The following is a 7,817-nucleotide window of genomic DNA, read 5'->3' as shown; positions in this document are numbered from 1 at the left end:
TGCTATCTGGTGTGTGGTGTGCTTGCCAGAAAGACAGCGAGAGACAGAGAGATAGAAAGTGAGAAATCCCCCCCCAGGGGAGACCGCCATGCCGCAGTCCCTTTTCCTCCATTCTCCTCTAAGGATCTTGGGCATGCACGCACATGCACACAGCGTGAGTTTAAACCACTGGGTCCTGGATTCGAACCACAGGTGACTACATGGAAGTCCAGCGACTTAGCCATTATTCTAACTGCTGGTCCTAGTCTATGTATGTCTTTATCTGTGAGGTACATTTCTAGTAAGCAACAGATAGAGGGTTTCTTTCTTTTTTTCTTTATCTTTGCATGTTTTTATCTATTCTTCCCATTTGAAGCATAATCTTGCCAAGTATAGTAATCTTGGTTGAATTATTTTTTTCTTAACACCTTGGATATATCTTCTCTTTCTTTCCTTGCTTGCATTGTTTCCAAGGAGAGGTCTGATGTTAGCCTTATGAGATTTTTTTTAAGTAACTTGACATTTTTCTCTTCTCAATTTTAGTATCTTCATCTGTGGTTTTGGCTAGTCTGGCTATGATGTGCCATGGAGAAGGTATTCTTACGGTGATTTTATTTGGAGTCCTTTGTATTTCTTGGGTCTGGATGTTTGAGTTCTTCTCTAGACTTGGGAAATTTTCTCTAGAATTTTGTGGAATATATAATCAATGCCCTTATTTCTTTCTTCACCTTCTGAAATACCAATCATTCAGATCTTTGAGTGTTTAATGGTATCTGGTTTTTCTCATATATTGTCCTAATTTTTTGTGTGGTTATTTTTTCAGGGTTTTTTTTGGTGACTTTATTCTAGGTCAGAGGTTTTATATTCTTAATTTGAGATTCAATCTTCTGCATGATCTAATCTGCTTTTAATACTTTTGAGGGATATTTTGATTTCCTATTTTATAGTTGTCATCACTCATAGTTCCGTTTGATTCTTTTTTATGGTATCCAATTCTTCTTCCAAATCACAGAAGGACTTCCTCATCTCCTGGAGCTGTTTCTCATTCCGCTTGCATCTTCTTGAGTTCATGTTCTCTTTTCTCTTGTATATTATTTAGTTTTTTCACTATGAATATTCTGAATTTTTTATCTGACTTCCACGAGTTCTATTGTACTGTCTGCATATGATGAGGAATTGTTCTTTTCCCTTGGGCGGGGAGAGATATTTTCTTGGCTTCTCATGTTTCTTGTGCCTCTGCACTGGTTTCTGGTCATCTAATGGATTACATATTTCTTACTAGTTTCTGTACTATTGTCACTGGAAGTGGATATTTCAGTGCCTTCCCAGTTGCTTGAGAACAGGTTCACCTGGGCTGAGTTGCAGGGTTTCAGCAGAGGTAGGAAGTGGGGATTGTACCATGTGCTTCAGGAAACTATGAAGCTGAAAGAATTCCTGAGTAGGAAAAGGACAGCTAGAGGTCTCTTGGAAGCAATAGGGAGATGTGGAGTTCCCAATATGATCACTGGCCTCAGTTGTTCTCACTGGCTTTTTCTGCTGTGGCCACTCAGGAGCTGGGGATAATGATAGGAAAAGGAGCAAGAAGGGAGTGTTCTGCACATCTGAAACTGGTGAGGAGGCAGTGTAGTTCTCAATGTGATTTCTGGTCAGTTTTCACTGACTTTAGCCACAGCCGCCAGTCAGGGGCCAGGAATGATGGTGGGGGATTCAGCTGGAAGCAGGAAGGCTCAGTACACTGGAAGGAGTTGGGAGGTTGGTAGTTTTTGAGGCAATCTCTGGCCTCAGTCTTCACTGGCTTCAGTTGCTACTGCCAGACAGGAGCTAAGAATGATGGCAAGGGAAGGAGTGGCAAACAGGAGGGCTCTGTGCATTTGAAAGTGGTGGGGAGGCAGTCCTTTCATTGTAATCTCTAATACTTGACTGACATCCATTCCAGAGAATCCCTCTAACTTCTGTAGTTTTTATCAGATGTCCCCCTGGGTCTGACTGAAAAAGCTGCACTGATAGTTCGCTGATTTTCAGCTACTTCTGGGTCAAAGGGATTATAAATGCAGAATGTTTCACGTAGCCTCTCATAGAATTGACCTGGGCTTTGCTCAGGTCCCTGGAGTACCTCTGAGGTTTTGTTCATGTTTATGGCCTTTTTTTCTTCCCCCCTTCATGCTGTTAAAAAGAGCCTCTTGGTATTGTTCAAGTATACAAAATTCCTGGTCATTATTGGGGTCCCACTGGAAATCTTCCAAAGCGAATTGGTTCTGATCATAAGCCTGCATATGCATTGTTCCTTCTGGAGCATGTTCTTCTAACCATTTTAAAGCAGCCTGAGTAAATTGGCAGCATTATTAAGTATTGAAAAAAGTCACAAAAAGCTGATGACAATCAGCCCAAGTGGGCTCGTGGGTCTGGATAATGGCTTGCTTCAGATCAATCATTGCCTGAGTTTTTTCAGTGAATGAAGGAGCATGATTTTTCCAATTTGGAAGATTAGTGGTGGTAAAGAGCTGGTATATCAAAGTCTATTGCTTTTCCTGTATCTGGTTATCTGGATTATAATAAAGAGACACTCAAGTCTCCCTTAGTGGCATCTGTAAGTCACCTTGGCACCTATGGGGAAGGGGACCATCAGCAGGAGTCTTCTGGAACTTCCAAGCTAAAGGAAAATGGGTTAAATTTGGCATCTCTATAGCAGCTGTGGTCAAGGGCATGTGTCCTGGCTGGGGTATAAGGGGTTATTCTGGTGGCTCCAGATTAGCTATGGTCAGGAACATCTTGGAAGATTTAGGGGAATGGGTAGCCTCAGGGGTGTGGGCAATCTTCTGCAAGGCTCCTGCTACAATTGGCACAGGGAGTGCAGACAGCAGTGAAGGATATAGCTGTTCATAAGCTGGGGAATTTTCTATGGCTCCTCAGACAGAATGGGCCTCTCAGGTTCTGGCCAACATTTTGATGAAGTCATCATTCTGGCTATCATGCTTTTACAGTTCTCTTCCAGATAGACTTTCTGCCAAGGTTGTTGAGAGAGTTCTATGTATTTCCAGCAGTCCATGTAAGAGAATTGGTCAGGGTGACCTGGTTCCCCTGTGATGACTTTAAACACTCTGCTAACTAGTTATTTGTCTAGAGACCCCTCAGAGGGCCACTCCAACCTGAATGAAGGCCAATCTATTCCAGAGTTTTCTGGTGTCAACTTTAACTGAACTTCATAATCTCCTGAATATTCTTTAATAAAGTTTTCATTATACACTCCCGGGGGGGGTAAATTTACTCTGATTATTACCTATTTCCTCCCTCTGAATGATGACAGCCACACATGAGAAAGGAAAGGGAAGCAGTGGGCAATCATTTCATCCATCTCTTGCCACTCTCCTTGTGGAGATATTTCAGGTGCCTCTTAGTATTGGTGGAATATGTCATTTAGCTTATAAAATGAGTGTTCTAACATGAATATATTTCTCACCAGTCTAGTTGGAAATATTATACACGTTATCTTCAACAAATAATAACCCATTTCTTTGCCCCATAAATGTCTTACCTCTCTATTATTCCCCTTAATGTCTTTCTTCAGACTCTCCTCCTTCGCCCACCCTTTTCCCACACTGTATCTGGTATATATAACCATTTTCTATGTTTCTATATCCTCTAGTAATTCAGTTTCAGTCGTAGAGTGTAGACAGTATATATTAAGTGGAGACATACAATGTCTCTACTTCATGCCTGGCTTGCTTCACTCAGCAGTAAATCTTCCATAAAATTATCATTTTTTATATTATGATAACCATGATCAATTTAAAAATGCATGAATATTTACTTCCAAAGAAGTCAGAAATTTAATAGCATTCTTTTCTCTCCATTAACTCTTATCTTATTGTATTTACCACAAATAAGTGAGTCAACATCAACTTTGTCATTTATTTTCTTGTCTTCTTATCAAAGATTTATAGGCTGAAAATAGATCCTTATGTATAATTTAATAAGGGTGAAATAAATTTGCTAAGAGCTATGTCACTCAATTGTAAGAACTTCCTCAAGGTAAATGTTAATATCACAGAAAAATAATCATCATTTTATTTCATTAAGTGCAAAGACTTAGAAACTGTCAAAATTACGAAAAGATTGTACATCAAATTTTTCTTTGAGAGAGATTTTTGCTCTAGGGCACATACATTTTCTAGAGAGACAGAGAGACAGAAAACAAGAAATCACCCTCCAAGAGAGATCACCATGTCACAATCCCTTCTCTTCCATTTTCCTCTTGGGATTTTGGGCACACACATGCACATGCCTGGTGTGAGTTTCAAGTCACTGTGTCCAGGACTCAAACCTCAGTCAGATATATGGGAATCCAGCAAAGTAACCACTATACCATCTACTGGTCCCTGTACATCAATTTTATAGTCACTTCCTTTCCTAATGACTATGACATACAAAAAGTAGATAACAAATAAAATATTGACCACTAATTAAGCATTTTATGTTTTCCTTAATACACACTTTAACATGACACATTCAGATTTGGCAAAATTAAAATAGCTATACCAATACTTTATTATCAAAATAGTACATGTTATATAATTTTACACATGAGTACACACATTAGGTCTTCAAAAAGTTAATGAAACATGATTATGAAAAAGTGCACATATTGATAATTTTTTTTAATTTGCACCAAAATAAATATACATTAATTCAATTTTTCATAAATTTTATGAAGTTCAGTGTGTGTGTGTGTGTGTGTGTGTGTGTGTGTATTAATCCCTAGAACTATCTGTATTGTATAAACTCCTACTCTTTCTTTTCACATCTTAAACATTCTCCTTTTATTCAGTTTCCATTTTAGGATATTCCCTTTTCTTACTTTTCTAAGATAAAAATGTGTTTTCTCACCATTTTTGTTTTATATTTTCTTCAGTTTTTCCTTTTTTTAATTAAATGTACCCTTCTTATTTACTATGTACTGGAAATTTTAAACTCACTTTTATATTATGTGTTATTTTCCATTAATATACAATGAATCTTTTCATTTTATTTTTCAGAAGAATATCGGAAAGAAATTGGTAACTTTCTTATGACAGTCTTTCTTTAATAAGTATGTCTTAGAAATTTTTTTCTTGCCACCTCCTGACCTTTCACATTATCCTCTTACCTCCCTTTGTTTTCCTTTATTATAAATTCCAAATTACTAGTATCTTCTTTTTGGCTTTCTTCACATCTACCATATGAAGTCCTCTTCTGAGTCTCACCTTCCTTTCCTTGTCATTCACTTTCTTTCCTTTGTTATATATTCTTAGGCTTCTTATGTCTTGCAGATAATTACTACAATTTCATTATGTAGTTGATGAAACAAAAGGAGTTAGGCAAAATAGAATTTAGTATTTTCCGTTGTATAGAAAATGTTCTTTAGTATGGGTCTGACAATATGTTCTCTGAGTTGGAGACCTACTATTTTGCCCATGATATTGTACCAATTCTTAAGAGAGGGAATCAGGCTTCAAAGCTCCTGAGTAAGGTGACATCCCCTTAGGTCCTCCATTCATTGTTTTCTTTAAGCACTTAGTTTAAATTTTTATTTATTTTTATTCATGATAGAGGGCACATTTACATGCACTAGAGCATGAAACAAAAACAGAGACAATCACGTTTGAGGGGATCTGGTCACACGGTGGTCCCTTTCTTGCAACCTCCCAATTTCTCTGGATTTGGGGCACATTAGAACAAGCCCAATGTGTTTTCAAGATAACCCAGGGATCCAACTTACAGTCAGTCAAGTGGTTTCCAGCATTCCATTTCCATGTGATATTTATTGGCTGTGCCACCAGGATAAACTTTAAGCACTTTGTATATATCTGTGCCAATGTTAAATATAATACTGACACTTATTATTCCACTTTGCTTGACCATACTTTCAAGTGATTAATGTATGTAAATATTTTTGCATTACTTTAATTCTTCCCTCTTCCCACTGCTAGTTATTACTGTTTTGTCATTTAAATCCATTCAATAAATTTGTTACTTTGTTTGTGATTTTTCTGTACATTTTTAGCTCAAGTAAATTCAATTTCAAATATAACTCTAAAGTCTAAACTTAGTTTAAGATATTTCTATACACTTTAGTACTATATTACCAAACTGATTTAACACTCATATACCTACATATTAGATAGTATTCTTCCAGTTGTAGTTGTTTTCTCAGAAGGAATGTACCTTAGAGTTTTCTTTCATTGCTAATGAAATGAATATAAGTTGACCAATGTTGCAGACACAACTATTTAAGATATATGCTCTAAATTGTATCTTCTATATAATATTAAGAAGTCTTGACAAATATATGCCTTTAATTGCATTTTCTTTATAATTTGAGAAACCTGCCTTATTTATGCATGTTTACATATTTTCTCTCAGAGAGGAGGAAGAGGCAATATAAATCTGGTAAGTACTTATTATGTCTCAGAACTTTCTATTCTTACATCTTTTGTGGGGTCAGCCCCTATCTTAGCTCCCACAATAGTGGTAGGATGTGTGGTGTATATTTTTCTCAGATAGAAGTAAGGCACAATTCAAGCAATGATTAGAGAGCTGTGGATTCAACCACTTTCTTTTTTTAAATTTTTAAAAATTTTTTTATTTCTTATCATCTTAATTTTGTTTATATTACCTTGAATTGCATAAACTTCACAGTGTATTACATTGCTTATTTATTTTTTAATTTTTTTATTTTTATTATCATTATAATCTTTATATTACATTAGTTCTTGTGCTCTATAACAGTTGGCTAGAACAGAAAATTCAATGAAAAAATCTGTCTATTAAACAGTTTGAAGAATTATCTTTCTAAACTTCAATAAATTGCCCCTAAACTATATTTTAAGATTTTTAAAGTATACTTCTGTTTTTTAAGATTTTTTTCTCTCCTCTCTTTTTCATGTCCATTCTTTATTTCTTGTTCTCATCCCTCTTTTATATCCTTCCTACCACTTTTTGACTTCATTTTTCTACACTTTCTTCATGTGATAATTTTTATCATCTTTTAAAAATTTTTAAACATAGGATAGAAAGAAGCGATCAAAAAAAATTAGAAGAAGAAATGAAAGAATGACAGAGAGTGATGAGAAGTATAATGAAACAAAACATGGAAGTACAAACATACAGGGTTGGGGCCAGCAAGTGGCATGGTGGACTTCCATATGGCCTATCACCATTGAGTCCTGGACCTGGCAACTTAGTTTCTCCCTTTCCTCTCTCTCTCTCTCTCTCACATATGCCCACTAACAAAATAAAATAATAACAGTAATAAATGAAATGAAATTAAATTATTCTTTTTTAAAAAGTAAAGAGCTTCCCTATTCTCTGCAGATTGGAGGAAAGCTGCACTGTATGCTGGTGAGTGATGGATTTTCACTTTTAAAATACTATTCACAGGGACCAGCAGTTAGTTTAATGGCTATGTCGCTGGATTCTCAGCAGTTCAAGTCCCATACTTGGTGGCTTAAACTCACGCTGGGTGCGTGTGCGTGCATGCCCAAGATCCTGAGAGGAGAATGGAGGAGAAGGGATTGCAGCATGGCCATGCCCCTGGGGAGTGATTTCTCACTTTCTGTCTCTCTGTCTCTCTCTGTCTTTCTGGTGAGTGTGCGCACCCTATAGCAAAAACCTCTCCAAAAAGAAATACTATTCGTAAAGAGATTCTAAATCATCACTTAAAGTATACAAAACAATATGTTAAGAAAAGAAGTATTCAGGACCAGCAGTTAGCGTAATGGCTATGTCGCTGGACTCCCACGTAGTTGACTGCAGTTTGCGTCCCAGACCCGGTGGCTTAAAACTCACGCCGGGCACGTGTG

The sequence above is a fragment of the Tupaia chinensis genome, unplaced genomic scaffold (genome assembly GCF_000334495.1).
Source record: "Tupaia chinensis unplaced genomic scaffold, TupChi_1.0 Scaffold000533_1, whole genome shotgun sequence".
In the NCBI taxonomy this organism is placed as follows: domain Eukaryota; kingdom Metazoa; phylum Chordata; class Mammalia; order Scandentia; family Tupaiidae; genus Tupaia; species Tupaia belangeri.
Note: the sequence above shows the minus strand (reverse complement) of the source record.